This window comes from Zingiber officinale, chromosome 7A (genome assembly GCF_018446385.1).
Source record: "Zingiber officinale cultivar Zhangliang chromosome 7A, Zo_v1.1, whole genome shotgun sequence".
Taxonomy (NCBI): Eukaryota; Viridiplantae; Streptophyta; class Magnoliopsida; order Zingiberales; family Zingiberaceae; genus Zingiber; species Zingiber officinale.
This window is the reverse complement of record NC_055998.1, coordinates 76,883,989-76,894,814: the sequence shown is the minus strand read 5'-3', so window position 1 is coordinate 76,894,814 and position 10,826 is coordinate 76,883,989.

The window sequence follows — 10,826 nt, the reverse complement described above, 5'->3', positions numbered from 1 at the left end:
TGGAAGAGAAGGGAGTTGAGGTGGATGCCCTCTCTTGACGACTGAAGGATTTGCAAGAAGCGCACACTAGCTCTAGCGAGAGATCTGGAGGCAAAAAAGGTAGACCTGTCCATTAGCACCGACTGGGAAGCTGCTCTTCAGAAGCAATGGGAGGTAGCCAAGGTTACCCTCCAGTCTTTGCAGGCGGACCTCCCTAAGGCCAAGGATGAAGCTGCCACCACACAACAGGAGTTGGCCCTGGTCCGAGTTGATGCAGACAAGACCAAGGACAAGCTGAAGGATTATCAGGCTGGTGAAGTTGCTCGTCTGGAAGCCTATAAGGCCACCTACCTTGCTTCCAAAGAATTTGAAGCAAAGACAGGCAGTCTTATCGATCGAATGGTCTGCTACGGTGGTGTGCCCTGCTACATCTTTGTGAGAAAGGCTACCTCCGATCAGCGCCTCCTGACGATTTCCTGGACAGGGGTCGCCTTCTCCGGGAGCTTCCTGACGATGCCTTTCCTTCTTTCGACGACTAGTTTGCACTTCCTTTCTCCTGACTTTGATTTAATCCTTGTGAAGGACTTGTCCTTGGGCAGCTTACCTTTGTAATGTATCATTGTATAGTTCATTTAGTACATTCTCCTATGGTCCATGCTATGTACTTACTTTCTTACTGGATATGTCCGTGTAGTTTGCTAAGTACTTACTCTTCTTGCAGGTGTCTTGTTGACTTAACATTTAGGTAGACGTAAAGGCATACAACCAGTCGGGTTCTTTTTCTTGACTGGGCGTGCATCCTGACCAACCCGTCTAATGTCCTGATCGGGTTTGATGTTTGGGCTACCCGATCAGTCGCTCTACCTGGCCAGTCTACTTTGGGGCGCCCTGACCGAGTTTCACGCGATCGAGTTACTCGCATGGTCGTGAGCCACAGTACTTGAGAGTCTCGAGAGGGAGACACTGTAGCATCGCCTATTCCCGAAGCTACAACAAACCTATATTCCCCTCACGTCTCTCACCTCCGCCTTTTCTGACACTCCCTATTGACGCGGTTTTCTAGAAAGATCCTATGGCTACCATTGCATTTAAGTTTATGGCTGACGCCAGCTACTTTAAATACGAACTGCTTAATGGGCGTTGAAGACGAGGCCCTTTATGCCCCCCGTGATAACTATAAATATCCTTCGCCTTCTGTTTTGTTGAACTTTTCATCTCAACCGTAAGCCTTCCTCTTGTTTCTAGTGTCAGTTGTGCTTTGCCCCTTGTGTTTTACGTTTGCATCATCCCATGGATTTCCCTATGCCTACCCACACTCCTGGAGTTTCAACTTTCATTGACGTGGATCTGGACGATCTTTGCTTCTCGTATAAAATCCCTATGGTCATGCACATCATCATTCCCTCTAAGGTTCATAGGGTCTCTTCCCCTCCGACAAGGTACGTGACCTTCTTCAAAGAGCAGTTTGTTGCCGACCTTCGCTTCCCCGTTCACCCTCTCTTTTCTGACATGAGTCGTTATTTTTGCATCTCCCTTTGTCAATTTACCCCTAATTCTATGAGAATTTTGTTCGGATTTATCCTCCTCTGCGAAGTGTGCGACATATCCTGGACCCTCCACTTATTCCATTGCTTCTTTCCCCCCCCCCCCCCCCCCCCGCCCCGCCGTCACAGTGAGAGCATTTTCCGTCTCCAGGCCCGCACTCGAACTACCTTTTTTATTCCCCTCCCATCCTCAGATTTGGAGTGGAAAGAAAAATATTTCTTCCTGAGCTTTCCCTAAGTCGTGGAATGACCTACCTAGTGGCGCTCAGCTCTACCTCCAACACCACATTTAAGGGATTTTCAAACGGACCCTAACTTTACAGAGGCCTTCGCACAACTGGGTTGTTAGCGCTTGGACTTGCTCAGACTGCTGACAGAGAACGTACTATTTCTATTCAGGTTGAGCTACATCTCTTTCGAGCTACCACATTCCTTAGGTAAGGCTTATCCTACCTCAACTGGCCTTGACCCCCCTATTCTAATTTTGATGCTCTTCTTGCAGTCGACACTCTAGCCCGAGCATCCCGATCAAGCCTCTTCCCTTGAGTGATTTGGAGATAAACTGTCGAGGACGCATAATGCTGGATAGGAGGGGTCTCTCGCACCTTGCTCCCCTTCCCATAGGGGTCGACTGCCTCAACTGCTCCTCAGTCGGTTGCCCAAGCAATCTCGCACGTTTGCTTCGATCCCGAGCCCTCAAGGCACGATCCTCCCGTGCCTCCTGTTCGTTGGACCCAAACTTCGTCAGAGGAGTCGGATTCAAATGAGCAACCGCTTTCACGATGGACAAGATGTCAACCCGTGGGACCCGGCCTGGCGTCCGAGGCCCCAACTGCCACTCCATTGTCTCGACTGGCTTCTACTTCCATTCCAGATCCACCGCCCCCAGCGACCCTATCAAGCCACCTTGAACCAGGGCTGAAGCTGAGCAAGGGAAGGGCCCGTGGTTAAAGAAGAAATTGACCTGAGGTGGCAATATAGATCTAGTGCCCAAGTAAGGCCTTCTCCTCAACCGATCACTTCCTCTCAAATGGGTGCTTCCACTCATCCTAGGCCTGCCCCTTCTACATCTGGCCCTTCTACTCAGCCAGGATTTGTTCCTACCCTGCCTGGTCCATTTACTCAACCAGGATCTGCTTCTACCCCGCTTGGTTCATCTACTCAATCAAGATCTGCTTCCACCCAGCCTAGCTCGAGCAGGACTGCTCCAGACTCTTCCTGGCCTCGGTATCTCCACTTCCGTGCCACTCTACCCACAGAGTGGGGATTGTGTCGCTCTCTCGTTGCTCCTGCTCGCAATATCCTATTGCGGGGTCGATTAGCATCTCAATGGGAGCACACCATGCAGGCGATGGACACTTGCACCTTGCCTAGCCTGGTGGACTTGTCCTCTCAAATTGCTACTATGGTAAGCTTCCGCTCTCTTTTGCGGCTATACTCCCCCTACTTTGTCTTTCTATTCTCACTCTGTGATTATGAACAAATGTTTTCCCAATCACTCCGCTTGAACTAGACAATCCTGCACATATATTGATTTAATAAGATCTTAAAAGACCAAGTTGCAGACCTGGAGTCTCAAATCTCCAACCCTGCTGTAGTCGTGTCTGGACTCAAGGTGGAGGTGGAGACCTTGAAGAAAGTGACCGCCGCCCAGAGACAAACCTTGGAACAGTCTCAGTCAGAGATCAGTCATCTCCGAGATGACAAGAGCAAGCTTGAAGCTCTCTTGAAAACATCTAAGGCTAAGTGTCAAGAGACCCAATCAGAGCTGACTCAGCGATCTACAGCGCTAGAGGACCTTAAGCTTACACATAAACAAGAGCTGGATTGTATGGCCCAGGAGTTGAATTCTCGGGACCTGCTTATTATGGATCAGAGACGAGATCTGGAGTCTCAGGCAACAGAGTTGGGTTCTTTGCAGGCAAAGCTGTCTCAGGCCCAGTTTGCTTTATCGAGCTCCGTTATTGCCTTGGAGACCTATAAGGCTGGGAAGAGCGACCATCTGCAAGCGAGCCGAGAAGAATATTTACACTCTTCAGAGTTCGGCTTACAAGTGGGAGATCGCTTTGTCACATATGTGGCCTATGGTGCGGTGGGGGCACTTCAGCAACTCGAGGAACAAGGGTATCTACCCTCTACCCTGCCTGAGGATTTTCTGGATCATCGTCGGATCCTTGGGGAGATTCCTGACGATGTATTTGCGGAATTCAAATGACTTGTGTGTGAATATTTTATTATACTCTATTAATGTTCACTATTGTTGTGACTACTTTTTAAGGTCATATGCCTTCCCCTTAGTCTTAACTTAGTGGGGCCTCAACTGTTAACTCGAGCACGGGGATCTGATCAAGTCTTAAAGAAGATTCATGAGTGTTCTGGACCTAGGTATCCCGACCTGGCATTTCATGCCCGACCGGTCATATCTTCCTGAACTCAAGTCTTACAAAGTAACAACTTAAAAATGATGAGGCTGGAGGTAGTTAGCATTCCAAGGACGGTCTAGGTTCCGACCCTGAGGGTCCTGTAGATACTAGGCACTTGATGCTAAACTTTTAACAACTTTATATGGATCATCCCACTAAGGTGCCAATTTGGTTACCTCCCCTACGGGCTTTGCCCTCTTCCACACTAAGTTCATTTCTCCGAAGAACCAGGGAATCACCATTCTATTGTAATTCTGACGTATCTTTTGTCAATATGCGATTAGTCGGGCAATTGCCTACTCGTGAATTTCACTAATGAAATCCAACTCTGAAAGTCGTCGCTCGACATTTCTTTCGTCACATAGCATTCTTTTAACTGAGGGCACCCCGACCTCTATAGGCACCACATCCTCACTATCGTAGACAAGGTGAAATGGGGTGAGTCCTATGCTTTGTCGCGGAGTCATGCGGTAGGCCCAGAGAACGCTGGACAACTCCTCCACCCAATCGCCTCCAACATGATCCAACTTGACTTTCAATCCCTGAACTATCTCCCTATTGGTAACCTCGATCTACCCATTGCTCTGAGGGTAAGCTACAGACGTGAAGGCCTGAGTTATGCAAAACCCTTAACACCAGGCCTGGATCTTACGGTCCTAGAACTCTCTTCCATTATCTGACACCAACTTGTGCGGTATTCCAAATCGGCAAAGGATATTTTTCCATAAGAATTGAATAACTGCTCCTTCCGTAACCTAGCCAAAGCTTCTGCTTCTACCCATTTAGAAAAGTAATCCACTACTACGAGCAAGAACCATTTCTAACCTGGCACCATCGGGAATGGTCCCATAATATCCATTCCCCATTGGTCGAAAGGGCATGAAACTATTGAAGTTTTCAGCATGTCGGTTGATCGATGGGTCAGATTCTGATGCTTTTGACAAGATAAACAAGTATTCACCAGTCGTTGAGCATCTTTCTGCAGAGTAGGCCAGATATATCCGACCAGCAATACTTTTCGAGCCAACATCCTTCCCCCTGCGTGGTTACCGCAGCATCCTTGATGTACCTCTTGCAGAGCATACTCTGCCTCCTCCATTCCTAAGCATTTGAGCAACGGTCTGGAGAATGCCCGTTTGTACAACTGATTGCCGATCAGGGTATACACATGAGCCCTTTTCTTGATCAACCTTGCTTCTTCTAGATCAGCAGACAGGACACCCTGCTGAAGATAAATGATCATCGGGGCCCTCCAGTCGATCGACTCCTCAACATTGTTCTACAGGTCTATCTGAGCCATTAGGAAGGTTTGGGCTATCAACCTGTCTAACACCCAAGTGGTCAAAGAGCTTGCCATTTTAGCTAGTTCGTCAGCCCTTTGGTTATCTGCTCGGGGAATCTTGGTCACCGTGACTTCCTTGAAATCCTCTTTCATCTTCTCATATGCTTCCTGATATACTTGTAGCTTGTTACTGTTAACTTCGAAGTTGCCTGCTACTTGCTGAGCTACAAGCTGAGAGTCTGAATAAACAACCACCCGAATGGCTTCAACATGCCAAGTTGCTTGTAGCCCTGCCAATAGTGCTTTATATTCCATCTCATTATTCGTGGCTCTGAAATTTAACCAACGGCCAGTTGAAGGTCATCTTCCTGAGGGGATATCAAAAGTATCCCCACCCCGCTTCCCTACTGGGTAGATGACCCATCTACATAGACCTTCCAAGTTTTTTCAGAGTCAGATTGATGAACCTCTGTCAGGAAATCTTCTAAAGCCTACGCTTTAATCGTCGTTCGAGGCTGGTACTGTATGTTATATTCTCCCAACTCAGTAGCCTATTTAATGCGGTGTCCTGCTACTTCCACATTAGTGGGAATCTTACCCATGGTGTTGTTAGTCAGGACTATGATAGGGTGTGCCAGGAAATAGAGTCTTAAGCGGCGAGCCATGAGTACCAATCCATAGACCAATTTTTTCAAGGTCGTGTATCGGGAATCAACCCCTTTTAATAAATAGCTAAAGAAGTACACTGGCCTCTGTACATCTCCTGCTCTTTTATCAACACCACCCCCACGACCTCAGGGGTGGCTGACAGATAAACCCAGAGCGGCTCTCCAGCAATAGGCTTGAGCAGCGAGGGTAAGGTCTCTAGGTGCTTCTTTAATTCCTCGAAGGCATGGTTGCATTCATCATCCTATTGAAACTTGGCTGCTCTTCTGAGTATTTTGAAGAAGGGCAGGGCTTTATCCACAGACCGGAATATGAATCGAGACAACGTAGTTATTCTTCCCACCAACTTCTAAGCCTCCTTCAGATTCTGAGGCACCTTCATATCTCGAAGTGCTCGGACCTTCTCTAGATTAGCTTCAATCCCTCGATCAGTGACGAGGTATCCCAAGAACTTTCCCCATCGAGCTCCAAATAAGCATTTCAAGGGATTCAACTTTAGCCCAAACTGTCGTAATGTGTCACAGGTTTCTTCTATGTTGGCAATCAAATTTATAGCCAGAGTGGATTTGATGAGGATATCATCCACATAGACATCCACATTTCGCCCTATTTGCTTCCGAAAGATCTTGTCTATCATCCTTTAATAAGTAGCTCCGGCATTTCTCAATCCAAAAGGCATGACGGTATAGCAAAAGGTACCATCTGCCGTAATAAAGCTAACTTTCTCCTGATCTTCCTGTGCCAGAGGGATCTGGTGGTATCCTTGATGAGCATCAAGCATGCAAATCCTTTCACAGTCTGAGGTCGAGTCCACCATCTGATCAATCCTGGGTAGTGGGTAGCAGTCCTTGGGGCTGGAGCAGTTGAGATCTTGGAAGCCGATGCAAACTCTCCACTTATAGTTGGGTTTAGCTACCAGGACAACATTAGAGAGCCAGGACGGGAATTGCACCTCTCTAATGTGACCTGCTTTCCTGAGCTGATTCAACTCAGCTCGGATGATCTTATTTTTCTCGGCTGAGAAGTTCCTCTTCTTTTGCATGACCGGTCGAGAATCAGGCAGAAGGTGTAATCTGTGCTCAGCCACCTCGGGCTTGACCCCAGGTGGTTCTTTGGGGGACAAGCGAAGACGTCCCTATTGCGAGTCAAGCATTGGATCAAGTCCTTCTTGACTTTGATAGGCAGGTCGCTTGATATGCGGGTGAGGCTCTCCGGGCGCTCAGGATAGAGTTGGACCTCCTCCCAAGGGATGGGTTCCTCTGCTATAGGCAAAGACTCCTCTTGAATGATGTGGATCCTGCCATCCTGGGTTTGCTGAGCCTTGCGAGCCTCCACCTTCACCATGTGAATGTAACACCTGCGAGAGACCAATTGCTCACATCTAACTTCCCCGACCTGGTCTCCCACAGGGAATTTGATCTTCTGATGAAAAGTGGAGACTGCCGCCCAGAACTCGTGTAGTGCTGGTCTCCCTAAGATGACGTTGTATGAGGGCGGCGAATCCACCGCTATGAAGGTGCTCCTCCTCGTCCTCACCAAGGGCTCATTACCCAAAGATATGGCTAGCTTGATTTGGCACATGGGTCGCACTTCATTGCCAATGAAGCTATACAATGAAGTAGCCACGGGCTGGAGTTCACTGGCATCAATTTGCATCCTCTCAAACACACTCTTGAACAGCACGTTGACAGAGCTTCCGGTATCCGCGAAAACTCTGGCCACGCGACTATTGGTGATAACGGCTTTGATTATTAGGGCATCATCATGAGGAAGCTCCAGCCCCTCCAGGTCTTGCAGCCCAAAGCTATGATGGGCCCTGCAGCTTGCTCCCGGCTGCATCATACAACGTGTATCTCCTGTCGCCGCTCATGAGACTTCTGAGCCCTAGCGGAGTCTCCATCCGTGGGCCCTCCAGAGATCATACCAATCTCGTGGATGACAATGTTTCCCCTGTTCTCCTCTTCCCGGGCTTCCCCTGGCTCCTGGTTACGACCAGGCTGCTGATTTCCTTGTCCCACATTGTCGGACAGGGGTCTGTCAAACTGACCCAGCCTGGGTTGTTGGTCGTCCAGTATCCTATGCTGAATCCTGGACGTGATTTCAGGTGGAGGCAGGCCTAGCTCAGCTGTGCATCAAGAGTCTCGGGCGAACTGGAAGAAATAACTTGTGGCATAGGAGTGTGACCTATGGTAAGTGCAGTAACGCGGCCCCCACAATCCAGGCCTTAGGGCTTGAACAGATGCCACACGTTGGGCCAGCCTGGGATCTTGACCGGGAGGGAAAGGCGGTCGGGCATCCCGATCGCATGGAAGAGGCTGAGCTGGTGGTTGGGGCGACCTCTTCTCTGGGTTGTTGGCGAGAGTAGGCGCCTTGTCTGCTTTTCGCCGAGCCGCCTGAGCTTCCTCCACGTTGATATAGCTAGCGGTCTTCCTGAGCATCTTATCAAAGTTCTTCACGGGGTCTCGGATGAGATCTCGGAAGGACTCCCCCTCTACTAATCTATGAGAGAAGACGCTTATCAATATTTCAGAGGTAGCAGATGGGACGTCCTGGGCCACCTGGTTGAAGCACTTGATATAACTTTGCAAGGGCTCGACCGACCCTTGCTTAAGAGCGAAGAGACAATGGTCTGTCTTCTGGTACTATCTGCTGCTAGCGAAGTGGCGCAGGAAGACAGTTTTAAAATCATGAAAATAGGTGATGGACCCGTTCGACAATCCATCGAACCATTTCTGTGTTGAGCCAGATAGAGTGTTCAAGAACACTCGGCACTTAATAACGTCGCTATATTGATGCAACAGCGCAGCGTTTCGGAACTTACGGAGATGATCCTCCGAATCCTTACTGCCATTATACTCTCTAATGGTCGGGAGTTTGTACCCCTTCGATAGCTTCTCCTCTAGTACCCTTAGAGAGAAGGGTGTTGGATCGAGATGCGCTAGAGGGGGGGTGAATAGCGTTCGTGGCTATTTCGTTTTTCGATTATCGGAATCGTATCAAGTACGTCGTTCGAGTATAAGCGCAGCAGAAAGAAATAGAAACAAATACAAACAAAGACACGAAAAATTTACTTCGTTCGGAGCCTGTGGCGACTCCTACTCGGAGGCCCGCGATCCTTGATCGCTTTCCGTGGGCAACAACTATAAGTACGAAAAAGAGTTACAGCTTTGAAGTACAAGTAAAAAAGAAAACTAATGGTACCGACGACAAGAACAGAGTCTTGGAGCTTCGGGTCGTCGGAGACTTGTAGCAGCACTTCCGGATGTCTTTTAGAGCAGCACGTTGGAGACAGAAGACTTGAAACTTGTTATTCTGGTGCTGCTGCTCGAGATCCCTTATAAAGGGTGTTCAAGGCGCCTTGAAGCCCTTCAAGGCGCCTTAAACAGGCCGAGTCACCCGCGGAGATCAGCACAGACTTGGTCGAACTTCATCCAGTTCAAGGCGCCTTCAGCCTACCCAAGGCGCCTTCAACCTTCGACCCAAGGCGCCTTGAACTTCATCTAAGGCGCCTCCAACCTTCTGCGCTGGCTTTTCCTGGTTCGCACCCGAGGCGCCTCCAAGCTCCATGGAGGCGCCTCGGACACTGTTCATCCGAGTTGTAACTTGCTCCTTTGTTCCTGCAAAATGTGTTAGTCCCAAACACATACCCTGCAAAACAAAGTTAGCACAGAAAGCATAATAGAAGTGATAATGATAGTCTCCGGACTATCCGAGCCTGACTTCGGGTTTCCAACCGGAAACCCTAGGTCGACTCGACGCCTACTGTTCCCTCTACGGGGAACGCGTCCTCACCTACTCCACTCAGGAGATTTACCTGTTGCCAGTGCGATCCTCCAGATCGACTGGACTTTTGCTCAGCACTCGACGCTTCCGGACTTTCTGCTGGACATCCGCTTCCCGGCTAGTCCAGTCTTTCACCTGGTTCGCGACACCAGGACTTTCCACCTAGGGTTACCACCCCCTAGGACTTTTGCCTGAAGCCACCGACCTGCCAAGACTTTCCGCATAGGGTTACCACCCCCTATGACCTAGGGTTACCACCCCCTAGGGTTTTTCCCTTTGCCTAACCGCTGCTAGGACTTTTCTCCACCTAGGGTTACCACCCCCTAGGACCTAGGGTTACCACCCCCTAGGGTTTTTCACCTGCCTAACCGCAGTTAGGACTTTTCCTGAAATACTCATTCAACATGTTAGATCACAACACACCTTAACTTTGAATCCTTTGCCATTATCAAAACTCAGGTTCAATCGTTAGATGCTTTCCGCACCAACAATCTCCCCCTTTTTGATTATGGCAACCCAAATTCAAAGTTAAGTAAAAAAACATGCGATAACAAATAGATGCATTAAGTTTTAACCAAGCTTAAGTAAGTAAACTTTAAATGCAAGCACAGTTAAGCTGGAAACTTTTAACTTTGTAATACTAAACTCCCCCTTAATAAAAGCCCTCCTTTTTGTTTTTTGAATTTTCCTACTTTTGAATTTTCCTACTCTCCCCCTTTGCCATATATCAAAATATACCAGTGTGAAAGAAGTCTGAATTTTTCAGAAGAGCAAGTTAGTTTGATGCTTAACTTTTTAAAGAGGGATAAGAGTAGACAAGATTTGAAAATTTATCACCTTTTTTTTAAAAAATCTGAAATTTTTAAACACTAGTAATACTTAGAAAAATTTGAAATAGCTTTTATAACACTTAGCTTTGTTATAATTAATTTTCATTGTTAAACTTTTTGCTAAGTGAAATAAAAATTAAAAAATAAGAATTTTTCTTTTGAAACATTGACTTAGCTTTTAATTTTCATAGAAATCACTTAGCTAAGCCTTTTGCAAACTTGACTTTTGAAGGAGTCTTCAAGGGTGATTTTGAAAAGATGTAAAAGTTAGAAAATGTAGCTAAGGTTTTAAGTATTTTAGCTTAAAAACATTCTCAAG